At 41.9% G+C, this 25,286-nt stretch overlaps 1 protein-coding gene across 3 annotated transcripts in view; it reads right to left on the reverse strand.

The window, feature by feature from the left end:
* Positions 1–5,885, reverse strand: part of AKAP11 (A-kinase anchoring protein 11) — a 31,416-nt gene extending 25,531 nt beyond the window's left edge. For 2 of the 3 annotated variants that reach the window (XM_072135271.1, XM_072135269.1), the window contains exon 1: positions 5,582–5,885. The gene's annotated coding sequence lies outside the window, so the exon portion shown is untranslated. The remainder of the gene's footprint in view (positions 1–5,581) is intronic. The other variant, XM_072135270.1, reaches the window with a different exon arrangement.
* Positions 5,886–25,286: the final 19,401 nt, after the last annotated feature.

Raw genomic sequence — 25,286 nt, forward strand, 5'->3', positions numbered from 1 at the left:
ACCGGCGATGGGGCCCAATTTTGGGTGGATGTCAATCACCTGCTAGAGGTATGTATGATGAATTCAAGGAGATCAAGTATAACAGGTGACAAGCTGTGAAGGAACAAGGAGAAAGTTTCCTTTTATTATCTTATAGGAAACTTCTGATACGCGGTTTGTGTGCAGGAAGCTCTTAAAACCTCAGTTTCCTCTACTTTAACACGAAAAGGGATTCTCAGAAGAGCCTCGGTTGTTGTCCCTGGTAGCAGAGCCTCCGCTCTTTTTTGAAGTTCACATTAAAAACAAGATGAAGTTCACCACTCCAATGCTGTAGGGAAAATTTCTATACAGGCGGTCCCCCACTTAAGAACACTCGACTTACATACGACCCATAGTTACAAACGGACCTTTGGATATTGGTAATTTATTGTACTTTACTCCTAGGCTACAATGATCACCTGTAACAGTTATCAAATGTGTCTGTAATGAAGCTTTAGTGTTAATCCTGATTCTTAGGACAACCCAACATTTTTAAAATCCAAAAGTCACAGAGAGCAAAAAAGTTCTGGCTGGGATTACAATGATAAAATATACAGTTCCGACTTACATACAAATTCAACTTAAGAACAAACCTACAGACCCTATCTTGTATGTAACCCGGGGACTGCCTGTACAAGACATTGTCTTCTGAAAATCTTGATTTTTCTTGATCTTTTTTACAAGAAGTGTTGTTTAATAAGACGAGTAATCGCTGTATAAAATGTTTTACCTGTTCTTCTTTTATATACTTCACTACTTTTCTTTTAGTAAGCTCATTACATGTTTCAACTTTGGTCCCTACTAGAGTGGTTGCAATACTTATTGTAATATATTCATTTTGTTTCATTAGTGTTATTTGTTATATAGGCAAATGGGAAAAAAATTGATTCAGTCCTTCTTCTCCCATGGGAGATTGTCAGCGAGTCAATGGTAAAAATACCCTTTTTATTTACTTGCAATTTTCTGTGAAATATAGGGATGGCCTATAGAACAACGAGCCATTACCTCAGAGTCCCCATTGGGCGGCACTCTGGCCCTGGGAGAGTAGCACTTCTGCCTTGCATCACTGGGGCCCTGGGTTCTAATTCCACCCAGGTCAACATCTGCGAAGAGTTTGTATGTTCTCTCCGGGTTTGCGTGGGTTTCCTCCCACACTCCAAACCATAGTGGTAGGTTGTTTAGATTGTGAGACCCATGGGGACAGGGACCAATTTGTCATGCTTTGTGCAGTGCTACGTAATTTGTAGGCACTATATAAATAAAGAATTATTATTATCTGCATAAAGTATTCTCACACTTAGTGACCTGTGACTATCCCTCTGGGTTTCTTTGTTTTCTAGAATCTCTATTCCCTAAACAATTCCGATTTATAAAAAGCCCCAAGCAAATGAGTAGAAATCTCCTCCCTACCGAGCAATTAAAACGGCACAATGGCCTCCTGCTTGTTAGCCCTATGACAGGAATGCATTATTCATTACGAGGGAACATAACGTTACACTCCAATCCTCTGTGGTAGAAAAGGAGCTCTGGGAGGGACGGGTAATGACTCTGGTTAAACAGCCAGAAGAAAGAGGCCGAAATATTAGCTCATGCTTCTTCAACTTGCTGCTGAGACATTCTGCTTTCCTTAAGGCCACAGATCTAAGAATTCCCCCAAGATCAGAAACTAATAAGTTTATTTTCTAACACAACACAATCATCTAACAAAGTTATGTCTTTGTTAAAGGGAAATGGTCACCAGATTTTACCCCATTAAACTAATACCATCCTCTGGTAGGGTATGAAATGTTCTTTCTTAGGCCTCATGCACACAGAGCTAGTTTGGGGATGTTGTTTTAAAAGCTAGAAAATGTATATTTTCTGTGCTCAGACCCATATATGACAGCCTGGGCTGCAAACCACAGAGCAGATCCTAGCCTTGCCTGTGTTTGCAATTCGGAAAGTCTTTTCTCTTCTCATCGGCACATGAGCAGACTGCGCGTGCTGATAACACACGGGCTGAATACAAGCGGACCACGGGCCATTGTTTGCAGCCAAATATCGCACTAAGGAGGACTTAGGACATCTACCACCAGGATGAAGGATTGTAAACCAAGTACACTGACATAAAGGTGTGTGCCCCCTCTGACAGGATCTGCTCTTCTTTAAGCTTCCTATGCCCTTGTTTTTAATTAATAAAAAGGCTTTGAAAATTATGCAATGAGCCTTAGGCCGGCGCCACACGTGGCGCTTTTGTCTGCGCTTGCAAACGCAAACGCAGACAAAGTCGCGCCCACCGGGGCGGGCCTCGGCCCGATCGCATCGGCGTTTCTATGGAAACGCCTGCGATCGGGAACGAGATGCCGGTGTTTCGCGTTAAATTAACGCGAAACACCGGCGGCTTGTTCCCGATCGCAGGCGTTTCCATAGAAACGCCGATGCGATCGGGCCGAGGCCCGCCCCGGTGGGCGCGACTTTGTCTGCGTTTGCAAGCGCAGACAAAAGCGCCACGTGTGGCGCCGGCCTTAGGGGCTCCAGGTTAATTCGATGTTAATAAAGCCCAGAGATAATGTTAAGAGGGCATCACCATCTTACACACGTGAAAAAGTGAGGTTGGGGATCTGAAACCCTAACAGGGTAACACAGGAAAAAGCTGAATAAAATATTCGATTTTTCGAATATATTTTTTATCCATCAACTGTTTCAATCCTCAGGGGTTCAGTTGCTATGAAAAGTCAGGTTTCATTATTAAACCTGTATATGACATATGCAAAAATAATAAAACTACTGCCCTGTATTGAAAGAGGAGTAGGAGGCCTGGAATGTTGCTCTCTTCACGGTGTTCAGTCCAGAAATTACAGCCCTTTACACCATAAGGTCTTACACTGCGTTCTCACATTCAGATTTGACACCATTACAAACAGTGAATGGGGTAATGAAGCCTCACAGCCCCATGAACTTTCTGGACAATAGGAAAGCCTCATGTCCATCAATGCTCAATTATTGTAATGCAGTTCCTTCTGTAGTTGGGGTTGTGCCTTATAAGGTCCTATTCACACCTGACGGGAGTAATGTGTTGTACACCTGAAGCATCACCATGTCAGCTCGGTAACATACTTGTGGAGGTACATGAAAGCCTATAGAAAAGAAAGTGACTATGGAGGAACACGTCTCTAATCCAGTAAGTGATCTGAGCACTGATGCTGGATTGGCCTAGTTTCCAGACCGGCCAGAACTGAATGTAAGAACCTGACACACTACAAATTCATTTTACATGCACGACACCAAACACGGCGTGTCCTACATAGGACGTCATCCCGGGCTGTCAGTGATAAATTATGAAACAGACATAAGATGCACTGTACTCCAAAGGCTACATAATTCCGAAGCAGTAACCTGCAGACCATACAAATGTGTCCATACTGATGTGTCTGCATTTACCTCAATGTTTTACACCATGTGTCGTATTAAAGGGTGTGTCCCAATTGAAGGGCTTCTCCATAAGATTAGTATTCACTTGCTTCGGATCTGACCGCAGGAGAACGAGGACAAAATATTTCCTTGAATGCACCCAGTAGCCGATGCTCCATTCACTTCTATGTGTTTTGTGCACACAAGTACTTTATAACCTGGTGCATACTTGAAGACTTGCACCAAGCGGTCGCACATGGTGCTAGCGATGCCCTGCCAAATGGAACACTAGTGCCGGGGGACAGGTCTCTGCCTGATCACATATGCGTTTCCAGTGAAATCAGTAACCAGCACCCGATGCCTTGTATAATTTCACTGGAAATGCATATGTGATCAGACTGTGGCCTGCCCCCTGCACCCTGCATCCCTATTCTTCTGTCTGCGATTCTAGCAGTGATCTGAAGGTAAGTGTCAGACCCCTTTAAAGGGGTTTGGTCCTAGTTATTCTTATTCACAGGGTAGGGTATAACTATTTGAGAAAACCACTGATTGGAAGACCTGGACCCTTTTTGCGCAAAAATAAATGGAAACACCACAATCCTTGTTATAAGTGTGTGTCCCAGTGCTCAATGCACCCTGTAGAAATTGCACCCAGATTCTTTAAGAAAGAACAGAACAATGTGAGAGAGTGGATTTTACCACTATTACACACAACTGAAAGACTAGTTTATCAAACTTTTTTCTATTTTTTTTGCAACTTTTTAGCATAGTTGTTCCTAAATTTGCATCTTTTTCACCCTATTTGCAAACTTTGTCGCTACAGAGGTTTATATTGCTGCGTACAAGTTATCAAAAAAAAAAACCCGATGTGGAAAAAAAGCACAATTGTAGTCAAAATTCACAATTTTTTGAACAAATAACTTCCAGAGCAGGCATAGACAAAGGGTTGCTTAAACATGTGCAGCTTTTCAGACAAAAGTCTAAAAAAAAAAAAAAAAAAAAAAAAAGAGAAACAACTCACTTGCCTCATTTATCGACTGTTGAGATAAATCAAGCAAGCCCAAAACCTTACATAAACATCCCAAAAACTAGACATGTTTTTACAGACTCAAAGAACAACTGTAAAGTAAAAGAACTTTTGCCTAACTGTGCAATTAAGAAATTCTTAATTTACGCTAGTTAGCCAACTGCAGGCATTTAGCTGCTAACAGAGGTTTCACCGTGTCCCCCCCAGGCTACTCTCCATTTGCCATGCTTCCTAGTAATCAAGGGAATCCGTATAGTACAGCTGGAGGAGGCTTGTTGTGAGCGGGCAGTAGTAGAGGTGTACAAGGAAACAGGATCTGGAGTGATGGCACAAGCATGTGACTCATCCCATGCTTTAGGTGCTCCAATTACAAACATGCTGCCCCGATTTATATGAATGCCCTCAGTGCTCTGGCCTCACTGCCCTTAGCTGATGTCACAACGAAGAAGTGCCGCCCACTTCAGGAAAAGCTGATATACCAGGCTGTACCCAAGGCTAGGAAGAAGCCAGCAGCTTGATACAGGTATCGTTGTAATTTTTGTCAATGGCTTTCTCCAGTTGCGCTAACACAAATTTTTGTCACTAATTTTCTTTAAGATTAATGATGAGATATGAAGGGATATGAAGACTCTGTTAACAATCCGCCTGTGTTATTTACTTGTGATCACTCCAGAGGCAGTCTAGGAAAATATGGATCAAGATTGACTCGTATTGCAGACATTAGAATAAAAGTACAAGATTTAGGTGATTAGGTGATCTGATAGCCATGTAGAAATCACACATATTGTATACAGCAGGCGAATATTACTATTACCAGACTATAGAACACACCCCACAATATAGAGCAGAAAGATACACAGACCATTACATGAAGTGCATACAGACAGACCCTCCACACTGCCCACTGGACATCAAGCCCTCCATCTAACCTGTCATCAGTGTACAGTGTGGTGTCATCAGCTCACACACTGCTGCCATAAGGCACTGTTCACACTTTGATCTGTTATAGGACTGTAATGAGGAGTGACCTGTGACATAGGAGTGAGCAGAGCCTAGATGTGCAGCCATAGGACCCGGCCTGTATGTATCATGTACATGAAGAGGTGGGGACCAGAAGACACCATGTAGAGCAGAGGCAGCACACACCTGATGGAGGCTGCGATCAGACCAGACCGGACAGGACTAGTAACAGATCCGCTGTCACCATCATCACCGGGGAACATCCGCTCAGGCCCCCACAGCCTCACCTCCTGGTGCTGGATGACAGCTGCGGCCCAGCAGAGGTGAAGCCCTGCGGCTCGCTCTTCTCGTCTCAGGGTCCCGGAGCGCTGGTGAGCGGCATCATCGGCAGCAGCAGAGCCCGGACACCGACACCGTGCAGGCTCCGCCGCGCAGCTGACGAGCTGTTGTGCTTCCAACCACTGACGTCTCTGACGTCATCAGCCGGCGCGCAGCTCGTGGCGCAGTGGTTGGCATGGATAGAATGGTTGGCAGGTAATGGCGGTCTGTCAGAGGAAGGAATCTACTGTATAACGCTACCCGGGGACATGGGCCTTATTATCACCTTTACAAATAGTCATCCTCCTTTCGTGAAGTTACTGTGGGTGCACTTATCATTTTTTAACCCCTCTTTAGTCTGAAGCTTCCTGAACAGATTGGTCACATTGATAACATTAATTATTTCCTACGGATACTGTTCAGTTTTTGCGCATTTTCCAGAAAAGTAGAAGCAATCTTTCAACAGCAACTTTGGCCACAACATGTGATGCTGTGTGCAGCCAGTGACAGTAAAGGAGGTTCAGTTATGGAAGTGACCTCACAAAATGTCTACAGGTTTTATTCAGACTTCCTAATATTCATATCCTCATTGGCTCTAGGACTTGTGGTTGAGAGTAGTGATGGGAAGTCCGGCTCCTCTTAAACTGGATCATACGACTGGCTCCGGAACGGTTCCCTATACATTATATTATAGGGGGCCTCAGTCCAGCCAGTCACACCTCTCCACTCTTAACCCAATTTTATCGGATTAAAGGGGGCATAGTGAGCCGATTAGGGGCAGGGTTAAGTGAACTACCGGCTCACTTAAAGGGGTATTCCCATCTGGGCATTCACATTTAATTAATTTACCATATGTAAACATTTTTTTCAATTGGATGTTATCTAAAAAAATGTTCCTGTGTTAAGATAATTTCCCATAAATGTAGTCATGTTGTCCCTTAGAGCTACTTTGGCCTGTTTCCCCGTGCTAAGTTGCGCAGGCACGCGTGTGCCGGAGAGCTTGGTGACGTCACCGGCTCTCCAGCACGTTAGAATCCGGCGCACGCACGGGCACGCGCATGGTGCGCCGTGCCCAAGTGCGGTGCGCCGAGTTATAAGTTAATATAACTTATAAAACGGCGATAGGGGCTTTATTCCCCTAACAAAAATATGCTCTGGCACCAGCTCACCCTGAGCTGGTGCCATGTATATGTGTCTAAACCTACCACTTGTAAGTGGTAGGTTTCCTTTAAGTGTTTTGTCTGATGTCATATGTGTCAGCCAATCACATGTCTTATACTTTGTCTCTGTGAGCTGAGATGTAAGCTGAGATGTAATTGGAGGAGTAGCCACCACCTGACCAGGGGAGTAACAAGATCCCTGGAAACTTCCAGAAGAAGTCAGTTCTCTCTCAGGAGAGAGAAAAGAGTAGTCAGACTAGGAGTCTGCAGAAGCAGACTGGAGTAACTCCAGTCTAAACTCTATACAGCTAGCATACCAGACCAGAGCAGGAAGAGCCTAGCCCCTGCCTGAAGAGTGGAGCCAATAGCTAAGAGTTAGTGAGGAAAGGGGTTTTCATCCTACGTTTAAGGGTGATACCTGAAGCACTCCAGGACAAGCTGAAGCATCCTATTAGGACACAGCTACCTCCCAGCCTGCCCTCTGCATCCAGGCTGGCGCTCTACATCCTGTGGCTTCCTCAAACTACATCTCAGCAATCCACCATTCTGTTAAAGGCACGTTGCTGCGGTTCCTGTCGGTTCCAATAAAGAACTGTAAGTTGTTTTTGTTCAACCTCTGCCTCCGTCTGGTCCCTGCTACTTCGGCTGTCACCAACACAGGCACCCTGTCCACTACACAGAGACTTATACTCTAGACACCAAAGGGTTGCCCCAGGGAGATCCGCTATAGCAGCCTCTCCCTCATCATTTCTTGCCAACACCACCCTGCTGGAGACCTGCCAGGCTGTAGGACAGCCCTCCGGTTCCCCATACCAAGCACCGTGACACTAGCATGCCTAGGCCGTAACCGCCAGCCACTCAGGTACTGCGGGCCCCGGCTGACTCCAGGCCCCGAGAAAAGGCTAGGCCCCGGTGGGGGATGTTGCACATAAATCAGGAAATAATAATAATAAGAGCCTGGGCTGAACAAAAAGGGATAGAGCTATCATTGCTACATGGAAATATTACCTGTACGTTTATAGGCCACGTTAAGACAATGCATTTTTATTGTGTTTTTAAAGGCACAGCAAATACATCAGGCAAAACCGCATTGCAATTGCATCAGTATTTATGATGGTAAAACGTGCAGCAGTATTTAAGGTGCAAACACATTGGCCTAGATATGTGCACTTTGCCTCACTCATGTGTACTTAGTCCCAGCTAATTCAATTGTGGCGCAATTGGCTGTGGAAAGTGTGCTTTTTAGTGTAAACATAGAAAAAAAAAAACTGGTGCAGATAAAATAATATATTTGGGCCACTGTGAGAGCACAGCCTTTGCCCATGTTTATAAGATGCAACTGAATTGTGTTTTAACCCCTTAGTGCTCCGCCACGGAGTGCAGTATCACTGCGTCCGTAACAACCCGTAGAATAAAAGTAAATCATTATTGAACCCGTACGATGAACGCTGTTAAAAAAAACCTGTTGAAAACCCACCAAAAATTATAATTTTTACCTATTCAATCTTACAAACAATGCAATAAAAAGTGATCTAAAAAACATATGTACTCCAGAATAATACTGGTGCAAAGTACAACATGTCCCACAAAAAACATTAAACAGCTATGTAGCCAAAAAAGTAACAATGTTATGCCACTTGGAAGACGGCAATGCAAAAATGATAGATTTTTCCCCACATTACGGTTTTATTTGACAAATTTAGTAAAATGTAAGAAAATATATTCATGTATGGTATCCCCGTAATCGTATCGACCCACAGAATAAAGATAACATGATTATTAGGCTAAACGGTGAACACGAAAAAAAAAGGTCAAAAATCCAGTACAGAATTGATGGTTTTCTACTCCTGCCCTCAAAAAAGAGTTCCTAAATTTTCAAACAATAGGTGATACTGTTAAGGAGGTCGCACTGGTTTCGAACGCCATCTTGACTACTGTCCGCCATCTTAGATACAGCGGCCATGTTCCCTGACCATTGTCAAGTTAATGTCATCATTCAAACTTCATTTTATGTAACCTGTTTGCTCGCCTGTCAGCTAATACCCTTTGACATTTAATGAGAAGCCAGTCTGTCCTTGATGCTGCATGATATTAGGATTCTGGAGTCCACTTATCACCTTCTGGCAGAGGAAATTAGTATAAACAATATCTGTGTACAAGGTCTCTGAGAACTGAGCACAATTAATTCACTTTTTTCCCAGAATGTGCTGATGACCAATAGTTTTGGAGTATACTATTCACGCCCCTTTGATGACTCTTCTGTCTGTTATATATTATGCATTTTGATTATTAAACGGAAGAAGATCTTGACTTAGAGACTGACGTACGTCTTAGTCTTTATGTTCAATCATGAAAGGGGTAATTAGGACTCACCTTACAAAAGTCAAGAGGGCTGTTGGGGCCCTGCATAAAAAATCCCTATCAGATACCAACCCCAAAATGTCAACACTGGAAAAAGCATCTCATCCCGCAAAAAAAAATGTCATCACATGGCCCCAATAACGAAAAAGCAAAAATTGTATAGCCTACAAAAGGAGAAAACTAAAATCCTGGCAGCTGCAGGACGCTCCTTCCCTTCTGCCCCATAAAACAAGTAACGGCCACATGTGGGGGGTCTCAGTACTTGGGAGAAATTGCAGAAAATATTGTATGGTGGGTTTTCTATTTTTATTTTTTGGAAATGTGTAAATTTTAGGGCTAAATGAACGTATAACCGACACAATTCGACCATTCTAAATTTCACATCCATTTTGATTCAATTACTATGAAGATCTCAAGGGGTTAACGATCTTCCTAAAAGCTGTTTCTGATAGTTTGAGGGGTGCAGATTTGAAAATGGGTTGATTATATACGGGGTTTTGATGCTAAATATGTAAAATTTCATTCAAAACGGTATTTATCTGCAAAAGAGTAAATTCTGAAAATACGGAAAAAACGCTATTCGATTTGTAAGCCACCGAACATCAAAATAAATTATCCAGACATCCAAATCATCCAAATCATGAAAATGTAAAGTAGTCATATGGGAAATGTTATTCAGCAACTTATTTAGGTGGTACATCTATCTGCCTAAAAATGTAATGATTTCGAATTTCAAAAAAGTGAAATTTTTCTAAAAATGTATCATTTTTTCTTTTTTTGGAAAATAAACACAAAACTTATCAGCCAACATTTACCACTAAAATGAAGTACAACATGTGGGGTAAAAAACAATCTCAGAATCGCTTTGATAAGTAACAGTGTTCAAAAGTTATAACCATATAAAGCGACGCAAGTCAGAATCCAAAAAATGGGGCTAAGCCTTAAGCTGTAAAATGGCTGCGTCCTTAAGGGCCAAACAGCAATTAGGGATAATAGAGGGTATAAAACATAACCTTTAATTGATAGCCATGTAAAACCACATCAGAGTTGATGCAAAAATTCATAATAATAAAAACACCTATACAAAGTGATTCATAGTGCGGAAATGTGCAATCAAAAATCTTAATCGTCCACTGGAAAGGAAAATGTCACCACCTGCAATTAAAGGTAACCATGTCACTACCTGCATTTGACGGCAACCAAATCCTACCGTGATTCAGACGTCTTTTGGTGGGTGAAAAGGGGCATCTGGACCTATGCTGTCCCTATGGACCCCCTCAAACTCCTGCCCTAACAAGGGCAGTCCACAGCTGTCCTTGATGTAAAATACAGGGGGCATGCATATTTTACATTAAGGACAGCTGTGGACTGCCCTTGTTAGGGCAGGAGTTTGAGGGGGTCCATAGGGACAGTATAGGTCCAGATGCCCTCCGTACCTCCCATGTAGCATATAGTCAGCCTGCCCCCTGTAGTATATAGTCAGCCTGCCCCTGTAGTATATAGCCATCCTGCCCCATGTAGTATATATCCAGCCTGTACCCCTTTAGTATATAACCATCCTGCCCCCTGTAGTATATGGCCATCCTTCCCCCATGTAGTATATAGCCAGCCTGCCCCCCTGTAGTATATAGCCATGCCCAAAAAAAGACTGAAATAATAGTCACCTACCTGGGCACCCCGGAACCACATTGTCCGTCCTGCTTTGCAGCGTGCTCTCACTCTATGACAGGCAGCGCCTGAGCAATAATGTTGTCAGCCATGTGCCTGGGTCCTAGAGGGCGCCGGCTGTGCATAGCAACCAGCAATATGTGTATCTTAAAAATGCACATGTCGCTGTTCACTATGGGGGGTCTTGATGGTGCCCAAGGATGGGAGGCGAGGGCCTGCTTACAGCTGCATTTACCAGGTTCCTTTGCTAAAGACTACCTAGTGAGGTGATCATTCTCTCCAGGAAGCTCCGGACATGTGGAGGTATAAGTTTGCAACATCTACCAAACCCTATGCATCGGCAGGGGTGTTGCATATGCTGAATACTGTGTAGTCCCCTGCCCATACAGCTTACAATCAGCATTGGGTGGCGCTTGACTTTACTGCTAGGGCAGTTACAGTTACTGCTAGCCCAGCTCTGAACTGTATACTGTGCAGTTGACAAAAAATAGTTCAAGGTCCAACTGAACTGTAGGCAATTCATTCCTTATTGTAGTAATATTGTAAAATCCATAGTGATAATCATGCCCAACGCGTTTCAAATGAGAAAAACGTTCTTAATCTTGACCATGATTGTTACTGATTGTTAGTTAAAGAGAACCCGTCATGCAAAATAACCCCCTAAACTAAATATATTTTCATAAACTGCCATTAGAGAGCATTGCCTCTATCCCTTCATTGTCCCTCTACATGCCTGTAAACCTAAGCAATGAGGTCCTAAAGCTGTATGCAAATGACCTGTGAAATGTCCAATGAAGCATTTGCATATTCAAGCTGTCCACTCTATTCATGAGTGGGAGGCACAGCCACACCCCCAGTGCATGACTGACAGCCTGTATAATGATGTGAGGCTGTATAATGATGTGCTTCCTGGTGCTGGTGGCCACACCCCCTGCAGCCTGTGTGTGCATGTGTGTGTGTTTAGGAGAGATACAGCAGCTCCAGGCAGCCATGTTATAGCAGAACATGTCAGGTACTTGTGTAGCTGATGTCTGTGTCTCACACATGTATATTAGGAGGATGCGGCATGTCAGCAGATACAGCACACACTAGCCATGCTTTACTATACATTACACACAGACATGAGCAGGGGGAGGAGAGGGGAGGGGTAACAGGTGTGACATCACTGCCTCTGATCATGTGACCAGCCTCATTTACATAATAAAGAAAAGATGATTTTACAATGATTAATGTATGAATTGGTTAGATAAAGGCTGGGATGGGATCCTTGTGAGCTGCTCCAACAGGTAGTAGTGACAGGACAAGTGACACAGACCTGATGACAGGTGTCCTTTAATACAAAAAATAAAATGGTCAAATGGCACTGGGGGAGTTTTTATTTCAATAAAAAATATTTTTAATCTGTGTGGGTGTTATTTCTTTTACCACTTTGCAATCGTAGTAATGTTCACTACCTTGTAGACAGCAACCAATACTAAGGCTGGGGCTTAGTGCTAGCCAGAAAATAATAAATAATTACCCAGGCCCCCACCGACACGAGGGGTGTCAGGAAGAGCTGGGTAAAATCCGTACCTAAGCTTCTGAGGCAGAAGTAACAGCTACCATGGGCGATAACTGCGGCTTGTGACAGCCTAGAGCTATAACCTCACTGCTCCTTGTTGCATCTGGCTGTAGACATAAAAAAAGGGGGTCCCCGGCACAACTCTAATGAAGGCTGTATGGATAAAATCGGAACATTGCTGTAGTGGGATAGGCTCAGCGGCACACAGACAGTGAAAAATGCTAATATCTTTGTCCAATATATGTATCTTTTGGAATATCCCATTGATCCGTGAATAAAGGCACGGTGGAGTGAGTAGCACTTCTGCCTTTCAGCGGTGGAGTCCTGGGTTCTATTCCCACCCAGGTCAACATTTGCAAAGAGTTTGCGTGGGTTTCCTCCGGGTATTCCGGTTTCCTCCCACACTTCAAAACACACTAGTAGGTTGTTTAGATTGTGAGCCCCATTGGGGACAGGTACTGATTTGCCCTGCTTTGTGCAGCTCTGGGTAATCTGTAGGCTCTATATAAAGAATTATTATTATGAATTATAAAAGATCCAGCATGATCCGATGCAATGTTATATTTATTAAAAAGATGGACATGCGAAATATATAAAATAATAATATATATAAAATAAAAATATATAAAATGGTAAAACGCTTTTCGAATCTGGACTGGATTCTTTATCGGTTGCATTAAACTGTCTCTTTGGAATTCTGATATTTAACCCCTTAACGCTCTGCGACGTAGCTCTACGGTGCAGAGGTATAAGGGATGTATGAAGAGGGCTCATGGGCTGAGTCCTCTTCATACAGAGGTGGGGGTTTTTGCATTTTGCACAAAACCCCCACCGCTAATAACCGCCGTTGGTGCTTGCATCGATCGCGGCTATTAACCCTCTCAACGCCGCCAGCAAAGTCACCGGCGGCGTTTAAAAGACGGCGGCGCGCGGGCGCCGCCATCTTTATTACGATCGCCGCTCATCCGAACGTCATCGGGGGTGGCGATCGGTTACCATGGTAGCCTCGGGTCTTCTTTTGACTCGAGGCTACATGGCTTATGCAGGTTCGTTACTCATTGTAATGTATGACCTGCAAAAATGCCATATATTGCAATACAGAAGTATTGCAGTATATGGTAGTAGCGATCTGACCATCTAGGGTTAATGTACCCTAGATGGTCTAAAAAATAGTGGAAAAAAAAAGTTTAAAAAATAAAAAAAATTAATAAAATATTAAAAATTCAAATCACCCCCCTTTCCCTAGAACTGATATAAAACATAATAATAATAACAGTAAAAATCACAAACATATTAGGTATCGCCGCGTCCCAAAATGCCCGATCTATCAAAATATAAAAACGGTTACGGGCGGCGGTGACCTCCGAGGCGGAATATGGCGCCCAAATGTCCGAAATGCGACTTTTACACCTTTTTACATAACATAAAAAATGATCAAAATGTCGCACAGACCTCAAAATGGTAGCATTGAAAACGTCGCCTCATTTCGCAAAATATGACCCCTCTCACATCTCCGTGTGCCAAAGTATGAAAAAGTTATTAGCGTCAGAAAATGGCAAAAAAATTTTTTTCTTTTTTGTACACATTCGGTTAATTTTTTAAAATGTATTAAAACACAATAAAACCTATATATATTTGGTATCACCGCGATCGCACCGAACCAAAGAATAAAGTAGGCGTGTTATTTGGAGCGAAGAGTGAAAGTCGTAAAAACAGCCCACAAGAACGTTTTTTCAATTTTTCCACATATGGAATTTTTTTTTAAGTTCGCAGTACACGGCATGTTAAAATAAATAACATTACGGGAAAGTTAAATTTGTTACGCACAAAATAAGCCCTCACACAGGTCTGTACACGTAAAAATGAAAAAGTTATGGATTTTTGAAGTTGGAGAGCGAGAAATGAGCCGAAAAACCCTGTGTCCTTAAGGGGTTAAGGAAGATTTTTTTTGGCGCGTAGAGGTTCCAATGATAATTCGTCTTCAAAGGTTTGCTAGATGATTACTGAGGAACTGGGGCCGGCCCTTTTTTAGGTATTGTCACGAACCCCAGTCACCGGAGTCCACACACGGGGTTCGCCTACGCCAGGGTACCACGCAAATTAGCCCTAAGCTCCGCCCATTCACACAAAATGGCGTCCTTAAGCTAATTCCTACGCCCCTAGCACACAGCAAACCCACTCAGCTCAATTCTCATGTCAGGGAAACCAAACACATCTGAATCCCAGACACTACACACGCACAGCCCAGGGATCGCACAACCACACTATATACCCCCTACCACTTACGTGCCTATGGAACGCTACTACACAGGGCCACTCAGCACCCCGAAAGTCACCCGTTCCATACCACTAATCACAGCTGCCACCACTCGTAATTACGGCTTAAGAGATGCCCACAACAGGACCACACACAAACACCCAGATATACACTCTTCTAGATGCAGTACAATTCACCTGGACTCACACTGCCTATAGCTACTGCTCGCTTACAGACACACACTGCCTATAGCTACTGCTCGCTTACAGACATACACTGCCTATAGCTACTGCTCGCTTACAGACATACACTGCCTATAGCTACTGCTCGCTTACAGACACACACTGCCTATAGCTACTGCTCGCTTACAGACACACACTGCCTATAGCTACTGCTCGCTTACAGACACACACTGCCTATAGCTACTGCTCGCTTACAGACATACACTGCCTATAGCTACTGCTCGCTTACAGACACACACTGCCTATAGCTACTGCTCGCTTACAGACACACACTTCCTATAGCTACTGCTCGCTTACAGACACACACTGCCTATAGCTACTGCCCACTTACAGACACACACTTCTTATAGCTACTGCTCGCTTACAGACACACACTGCCTATAGCTACTGCCCACTTACAGACACACACTGCCTATAGCTACTACCAGCACACAGACACTCACTGCCTATAGATATTACCAGCACACAGACACTCACTGCCTATAGATACTACCAGCACACAGACACTCACTACCTATATCTACTGTTAGCACACAGACATTCACACTCAGACATTGGTAACACGGCTTAGCAGTAATTCCCCTCTCCAGAGGTATGGGAACATTTAGAGCACAAGGAAAAACTTATTAAAGGGCTATTTAATATGCAAAATAGGCACAGTGCTTAATAGTTACAAAAAGGGTAAAATAAAGGGTAATAAAAGAAAAGACAGACCTCATACTAATTGGATTGGTATAGAGATCCGCGGTGGAGAAAACCGATGAAAATTTTGGAAGTCCTGCAAGCTTGAATGCATTCCCCGTGGACAACAAGAATTCAATGCTGGCATGTTACTTTTAACTACACACTTGATCCGCCCCCCTCGGTCATGTGAGAGGGGCGTGGCTACACCTAAATCAATCCGGAAAGTTAAGGACATATTCCTAATTCATGTTATATCTTTCCACATGGGTCGCCTGAGAAAAAGATATACCCACCACATTTTCCTGCATTAATTAACAAATATAACAAGACCAAACACCAATATAAAATGTTGGCCCAATTGTCTAATAGCCGTTTTCTTGGCTTCCTTTCTTTAAAATCCTTTGGGCTTGACACTCCAGGACTATAAGGGGATTCTGATCCAGATCCGTTGAACAGAAATTGAAATATTTGCCTTATGACTACTGTAAGTTTTCTGGGCCAATTACTATTCTATTGAAGGGACAGAAAAAACCAATTACCAATTCTATCGATTAGAGCAGGAAACTCACAGAGGGGGATGGGGGATGTTGGTTATCTCATAAGGCCCAGTGAATCTCAAAACATGACTGGCAGGCAGGGTGCATTCCAAATCCATTTTTATTACAGGTATAAATGTAATATATGTAAAATTACATATCACTATACATACACACTTGATACAGTAAATATATTGCAATATATACAAAAAAATGTATCTATATGTATCTCATCTTTAAGAGAATTACGTATTCCATCAGTGTTTCCTCGGATCGGTATTTATCTACAAAGGACTACAAAAATGGATTCTCGATGAAAGCCGAGACTACAACTACGGAACCCTTCCAGGGTCAAGAAAAGACGTTTTCGATGAACTACAGCGATGGCGTTAAGCCTACAACTACGGGTGCCTCAAAAGACCAGAGATGTTTTTGCGGTGGATGCAAGTGTTTGTGGGTTGTATTCCGAGGAGAATTTATGGATCACAGGTAAGTAGGAAGTAGAGAATAATATCTAGTGTGAAGGATAGGATAGGATACATGCTTATACCAGGATGGTTTCAGTGACTTCGTTAAGACCAAAGGGTTTTAGGGTTTTTAATTTATAAATCCAAAAGACTTCCCTTCTTTTTAAGATTTCGAATCTGTTGGGGAGTTCTTCTCCTACCATATCTCCAACCATATGTAGTCAATCTATCTAGCTACATAAAAGATTCAGGTGATCTCATCAAGAAATTACAGAACATCAAATGGGAAGAGCAATATCATTTTATAACAATGGATGTCACGACCTTATATAGCAACATTGACCATTATATTGGACTTGCGTACACCTATATCAAGGCTGAACAAAGATCGTTCCTCCTAGAATGTTTACACTTTATCCTACAAAATAATTACTTTGTATATAATGGATCGACTTATCACCAAACCCGCGGAACGGCGATGGGGACAAAAGTAGCACCAACATACGTTAAATTATTTATGGGGGTCTTTGAAAATATTTACAGCACCCCAAAGCAACATCACAACGGCAACTTAGTTGCATATTATAGATTTATAGATGATCTATTTTGTATTTGGTGAGGAGATCATACCTCACTAAACAGTTTTTTCAATAAAATCATAATAATTGGGGAATAAAATTTACACTTAACATGCAATAAGATCAAGTTGAATTTTTAGATTTAATAATCAAACATAAAAATAATAAAATTATTACAGAAACATACTTTAAAACTGTAGACATAAACAGCTACCTCAATTTTTACAGTAACCACCACAAGAATTGGCTACATAATATACCCTACAGCCAATTCCTGAGTATAAGGAAAAACATCATGAAGACCTCGACATACGAAGAATAAGCGGAGATCATGGAAAATGGTTTCCTTGAAAAGAAATACCCCAAAAATATTGTGGCTAACGCTAAATCCAGAGCAAGCAAACACTCCCAAAATGGGTGCCTCCAACCAACCGGAAAAGTAAAATAAAATAATGTGAAAGATCAAGATTACAACATACACCAACGATCATAAAAAGATAGAAGACATCATCAAGAAACACTGGCACATACCTTTAAATGACCCTATCAGGAAAAAAACATTTCCAAACATCCTCAATTGACATATGTAAGGGCAAGAACAATGAAACAAAGACTAGCCCCCAGTGTACCAAAACAACACAAAAAAAAAATCCTGTCAACAAACGACATTAACCCAAAAGTATACAAATGTTAAAAAATAGATGCCTCTATTGCAAAGTTATTGAACATAACACCAACACATTTTGCTCAAATTATACAGATGAGCTATTTAACATTAAAATCAGTATGAATTGTCAATCCCTCTACATTATATATCTTATAGGATGCCAATGTGGCATGCAATATGTGGGGAGAACCACCCAACCCATCCATTGCCGGTTAAATCAGCATCGGTTTAACATCAACCATGCAAATAAAAAACATGGTCTGTCAAGACAAATGGAACTAAAACACTAAAATAATGTAATCTTCAACATTACACCAATACATCATGTAGGAGAAGAACTCCCCAACAGATTTGAAATCTTAAAAAGAAGGAAAATCTTTTAGATTAATAAATTAAAAACCCTAAAACCCTTTGGTCTTAACGAAGTCACTGAAACCATCCTGGTATAAGCATGTATCCTTTCCGTTAACACACTAGATATTATTCTCTACTTCCTACTTACCTGTGATCCATAAATTCTTCTCGGAACGCAACCTACATAATACTTGCATCCACCGCAAACATCTCTGGTCCATTGAGGCACTCATAGTTGTAGGCTTAACGCCATCGCTGCAGTTCATAGAAAATGTCTTTTCTTGACCCTCGAAGGTTGCCATAGTTGTAATCCCAGCTTCCATCGAGAATCCATTTTTGTAGTCTTTTGTAGACAAATACCGAATCGAGGAAACAATGATGGAATAGATTATTCTCTAAAAGGACACCTGTCATCAGTTCTCTGTCACTAGTCCTGTCACCATCCCATCCCAGCCTTTATCTAGTCAATTCATACATTAATTATTGCAAAACCATCTTTTCTGTATTATGTGAATGAGGCTGGTCACATGGTCAGAGGCAGTGATGTCGCCCCTGTTACCCCTCCCCTCTGCCTGCTGATGTCTGCGTTTAATGTATAGTAAAGAATTGCTAGTGTCTGTGCTTTATCTGCTGACATGCTGCATCCTCCTAATTCACAGAGACACAGACATCAGCTACACAAGTACCTGACATGTTCTGTTATAACATGGCTCCATCCTGGAGCTGTTGTATCTCTCCTATACACACACACAGGCTGCAGGGGTCGCCAGCCTCACATCATTATACAGGCTGTTAGTCAAGCACTGGGGGTGTGGCTGTACCTCCCACTCATGAATAAGCCGGACAGCTTGAATATGTTAATGACTCATTGGAAATCTCACAGGTCATTGGCATACAGCTCTAGGACCTCATTGATTAAGTTTATAGGCATGTAGAGGGACAATGAAGGGACAGAGGCAATGCTTTCTAATGGCAGTTTATGAAAATATATTTAGTTTAGGGGAGTTATTTTGCCTGACGGGTTCTCTTTAACGATGAGATACATATAGATACATTTTTTGTATATATTGCAATATATTTACTGTATCAAGTGTGTATGTATAGTAATATGTAATTTTTATATAGATTACAATATTTTGAGCTAATTTACATTTATACCTAAACGAGGACCGGCCCCAGTTCCTCGGTAACAATCTAGCAAACCTTTGAAGACCAATTATCACCGGATCCTCTACACGGCAAAACACTCTTCCTTAAATATCCAAATTCCAAAGAGACAGTGTAATGCAACTGATGAAGAATCCAGTCCGGATTTGAAACGCGTTCTGCCATTTTATATATTTCATATGTCCATCATATTAATAAATATAACATTGCATCGGATCGTGCTGGATCTTTTATTCACGGATCAACAGGATATTACAATAGATACCTATATTGGACAAAGATATTAGCAGTTTGTTGTAGGAGATAGAGGTAAGTTCCGGTGTCCTCAGCTCCAGTTGTGTCCTTCATTCTCTCCTATCATGTTTCCTACTTATCAATAATGGACATTTCTTTACTTTTCCTCTATTACAGATTTGGTGCTAGTGAGTGGGAGATTGATTTTGAGGTAAGTAACAATCTGCCTCTTAAGAATTTTTCTACAGTCACCACCAGGGGGAGCTCAGTGTATACAGCTGCCATATAGTATGATCGTACCTGTATAAATCCATTTGTAAAGAGTGCACCTAGTGGTTAATACCAGCTGTAGATTGGGAATTATTACCCTTTTGAGGAGCCCTGCTATAGGTTCCTATATATTAGTGATATATACAGAGAATGGAAGGAATAATGGGAAACAGAATGTCACCCTATTCTATATTGTATCATGGGTCTCCATTGTTACCTTTGTTAGGTTTATCATCTCATCTCTGCAATATTACTTTTTCCATTTACCCTGTAAATTATATGGTTGTCATGGCGACATTGTTATGTGCATTATCCCTGTGCTATATAGTAAAGCGGCTTCTGTAGGAGGCCTCATGATTACATGTTATATCTCATATGTTGCCAATGTCTATAGGATTCCCAGAAGTCGAAGTATAGGAATAAGCTATAGATGATGGCTTCTGGTCTGGGTGTGACTGGTCTTGTATAACAGGATAGATCTGGGGGGCACTTATATGTGGGGTTATTGTTACCATTGAGTTAATATTGAGGGTCTTGGGTACTGTGGAGGTCCATAGAGATTTCTATAGATTGGGATCTAGTACAGTTATAGGAGGGGTAGGAAGAGAAGTATTGAAGAAGGAATCTTGAGGTCTTCAGGTCCGGGGATGAGATCTGGTTACAAGGGCTTAGTAAATTAGACTTTTCTTCGCTTGTCTACTAATGTCTAATGTCTATTATGTCTCAATCAGTAGAAATCATAGAGAATGTCCCAGACACTCAATGTTGTATTTACTTACAGGATGGAGGACGATGAAGAGATGGAAAAGAGGGAGAAGGTGATAGTGGAGGAGGTTGTTTACATCTGGGTGGAAGATTTGATGGAGGAGGTAATATAGGAAATGGAGGATAACATCGAGCAAGAGATTGAGGAGGTGATGGAGAAGGAGGAGGATAGTCAGAGTAACATTGAGGAGGAGGAAGAAGATGTAGAGATGAGGTAAGTTATCATTGCACAGGTTTACAGTATATGATGCAACAAGTCATTGGGGGGATTTATCATAAGCCCAAGTGGGGAAAATAATCTTGTGTAATTGAAAGGGGGAAATAATTGTAACTACTGGGGGTTTGCTAATAATTGCAAATATTTCAGGTATTTGTATATATTTGTACAGTAGAAAACGGACCTACAGGCCCTTATATATATTATACGGACCTTCAGGCTCCCATTTACAGTGCCTACAAGTAGTATTCAACCCCCTGCAGATTTAGCAGGTTTGATAAGAAGCAAATAAGTTAGAGCCTTCAAACTTCAAACAAGAGCAGGATTTATTAACAGATGCATAAATCTTACAAACCAAAAAGTTATGTTGCTTAGTTATATTTAAATAAATTTTAAACATAAAAGTGTGAGTCAATTATTATTCAACCCCTAGGTTTAATATTTTGTGGAATAACCCTTGTTTGCAATTACAGCTAATAATCGTCTTTTATAAGACCTGATCAGGCCGGCACAGGTCTCTGGAGTTATCTTGGCCCACTCCTCCATGCAGATCTTCTCCCAGTTATCTAGGTTCTTTGGGTGTCTCATGTGGACTTTAATCTTGAGCTCCTTCCACAAGTTTTCAATTGGGTTGAGGTCAGGAGACTGACTAGGCCACTGCAACACCTTGATTTTTTCCCTCTTGAACCAGGCCTTGGTTTTCTTGGCTGTGTGCTTTGGGTCGTTGTCTTGTTGGAAGATGAAATGATGACGCATCTTAAGATCCTTGATGGAGGAGCGAAGGTTCTTGGCCAAAATCTCCAAGTAGGCCGTGCTATTCATCTTCCCATGGATGCGGACCGGATGGCCAGGCCCCTTGGCTAAGAAGCAGCCCCACAGCATGATGCTGCCACCACCATGCTTGACTGTAGGGATGGTATTCTAGGGGTTGTATGCAGTGCCATCCAGTCTCCAAACGTCACGTGTGTGGTTGGCACCAACGATCTCGATCTTGGTCTCATCAGACCAGAGAACCTTGAACCAGTCTGTCTCAGAGTCCTCCAAGTGATCATGAGCAAACTGTAAACAAGCCTTGACATGACGCTTTGAAAGTAAAAGTACATTACGTGCTCGTCTGGAACGTAGACCATTGCGGTGGTGTACGTTACTTATGGTATTGACTGAAACCAATGTCCCCACTGCCATGAGATCTTCCCGGAGCTCCTTCCTTGTTGTCCTTGGGTTAGCCTTGACTCTTCGGACAAGCCTGGCCTCGGCACGGGAGGAAACTTTCAAAGGCTGTCCAGGCCTTGGAAGGCTAACAGTAGTTCCATAAGCCTTCCACTTCCGGATGATGCTCCCAACAGTGGAGACAGGTTGGACCAACTCATTGGAAAGGGTTTTGTACCCCTTGCCAGCCTTGTGACCCTCCACGATCTTGTCTCTAATGGCCTTGGAATGCTCCTTTGTCTTTCCCATGTTGACCATGTATGAGTGCTGTTCACAAGTTTGGGGAGGGTCTTAAATAGTTAGAAAAGGCTGTAAAAACATATAATTAATCCAAACATGTAAAGCTCTTTGTTCTTTGTGCCTGAACTACTTCTTAATACTTTAGGGGAACCAAACAGAATTCTGGTGGTTTGAGGGGTTGAATAATAATTGACCCACACTTTTATGTTTAATATTTATTAAAATTTAACTGAGCAACATAACCTTTTGGTTTGTAAGATTTATGCATCTGTTAATAAATCCTGCTCTTGTTTGAAGTTTGAAGGCTCTAACTTATTTGCTTCTTATCAAACCTGCTAAATCTGCAGGGGGTTGAATACTACTTGTAGGCACTGTATTTTACTGATTTACCTAGAATGGAAAAAATAATGAAATTAAGCAGTTGCCCGTAGCAACCAATCAGATCACATTTTACATTTTCCAGTCGGCTAAAGACTAATGGTGGTCTCCACCTTTACTTTCCTTTAATAAATAAATAATTCCTTTATTTATATAGTACATACGGATTATGCAGCACTACACAGAGCTTGCCAAATCGGTCCCTGCCCCCATGTGGCTCACAGTCTAATCAACCTACCAGTATGTTTTTGGAGTGTGGGAGGAAACTGAAGGACCCTGAGGAAACCCACACAAACACAGAGAGAGCATACAAACGCTTTGCAGATGTTGACCTGGATGGGATTTGAATCCTGTAGCTTTGATCAATCTGCTCATTGTGTATAGAAAGAGGGAGGCCAAGGACATGGAGGACCAGTGGTCTTATACATAAGTGATCTGATTGACTGTCTCCGTGATCATGTATAATGATATCACTATGTGTATAAATATCCGGAACTGTATATATCATGTGTCCCATCATATTCTCCTAACAGCCGGTGGTGGCGGAGTGTCAGGGGATCAGGCTCCCCAGTACGGTAATTACACAATACTATTATTCTATATACTCTTTTGACCTTATAAGCAAGGGGATAGTGAAGAGGGGTAAGTAAATGAGGGACATTAGAGATACATAGAAGGGTATATGGAGGACATGAGGGGCATATGATTGATCTAAGGGGTAAATGGGGGACATGAGGGGTATATGGGAGACACGAGGGGTATATGGAGGAAATAAGGGTTATATGGTGGACATAAGGTGTACTTGGGGGTTTAAGCGGTATATGGAGAACATGAGGGGTATATTTAAGGACATAAGGGGTATATGGGGGAATGTGTACTGCAGTTCCAGTTACCAGCGCTGTGTTTCTTTCTTAGGATAACAACAGTAAAGAAATTAGGATATTTTTACCTATTTGATACAGTGTGAGTATACAAACTGTTTTGAACATTTCCTTTATCCCATTTAGTTATAGAATAATCTAGAACAAGTGTCCTACAATCCCTTCCCACCAGTCTCCATATTATCTGATCCCAGAATATAACACTGATTTATAATAGAGATTTCATTTCTATTACATCACAGAATTCCCTAGAAGGTAAATGTAGAGTCAAAATTCACTCAGCTGATTACACACAGACATTATGAATATATACAGTCATCATCATAGATTTTTAGTTTTTATATTGATTATATTATATTGAAGTGTTTTCTATTGTAGACCTTTAGTACTGGAAGTGATTGAGGCCTGGGCGAGCGAGGAGTCTCTACAGTAAGTATGAAGAATAAATAGTACTGCATTTACATTTCTGGAGTCCACAGTGGGGGTCACATACCTCTTCCCCTACCCGTAACAATATTAATGTATAGAACCTTATAGACTGATTCTAGGATTCCTCCTCCACATGAAGATCATTTATCAACTTTTTTTCTTTGCCGACGGTGGAGGCCGAAGTTTCTAAGCCGAGATAGTAACCACAAGAGGTGAGGAATAGGGGGCGCTCATTCAAAAGTGTGATCCACATACCTATGCAAAAATAAATGTTTCTCCATCTTCTTTACATTTTCATGCCTCAGGTTCACCTTGAATTTTGCATCACTGACATTAAAAATAATAATAATTTTTTTTATCTTTCTGCAGCAGAAACACTGGAGGTGATAGAAGACCCTCAAGGTAAATACATGACTTTGTAAAATCCTCTTTACTTCTACCCTATGAGATCAAGTCTCTGATTTCACCATAATTTCCCCTGCTCATGTTTTCTGCAGGTTCCCTTAGATTCCTGTTATGTTGCTGTGGCTCTAAAGAAATGAAATAGATGAACCATCAGACCTTGTCCCACTATTCTGTCATAAGTAATCAATGATAGATGTGTCACCTTAGTCCCATTCAATGGAAGGCATTGAGCTAGGTGGCCAGCAGGACTGCCTTGAGAACAAAGTTCTCCGGAACACCTCCATGACCTTCAACAACAAAACGGCAATTAATCTCCTTGCAAAAAATAACCCCTGAAGGCAGCCCACATCAAGAGGAGGCCGCCTCGATCTACTTCCCCCCTCCCCCCCACCTTATAAAAATAAAACAATTATGATTCGGTTTTATTCTTTGCTTACCAGAATTGTCCCTTACTAGACCATCCCTGTCTGACATACCCTCTGCTAACCAAGCCACCTCACAGGGCGGAGTCCCGAAATAAGGCTCCAGAAAAGTCTACAAGAAATGTAACCCTTTGGGGTATTAACCAAAGGAAAAAACACAGCACAAAAATATAAAAAACTAAAAGAAGGAATATTTTACTTTTAGACCTTAGACAGTTCTTCTAATGGCTCCCCCAATGAGTATACATGCCCCTTCAGGCCTTTACATTATAATGTAGCCCCTTGTACAGAACTAGTGCCCCCGCTCTGTGCAGAAAGAAAGATGAAAGGCAGGATTTTCCTAACTGAAATCCTAAGGAGAGGCCTGGCTGGAGTTAGCACTCCTCTCAGAGAGAAACGTCTGGCAGCACAATCCATATTC

This window comes from Engystomops pustulosus, chromosome 2 (assembly GCF_040894005.1).
Source record: "Engystomops pustulosus chromosome 2, aEngPut4.maternal, whole genome shotgun sequence".
NCBI classification, from domain to species: Eukaryota; Metazoa; Chordata; class Amphibia; order Anura; family Leptodactylidae; genus Engystomops; species Engystomops pustulosus.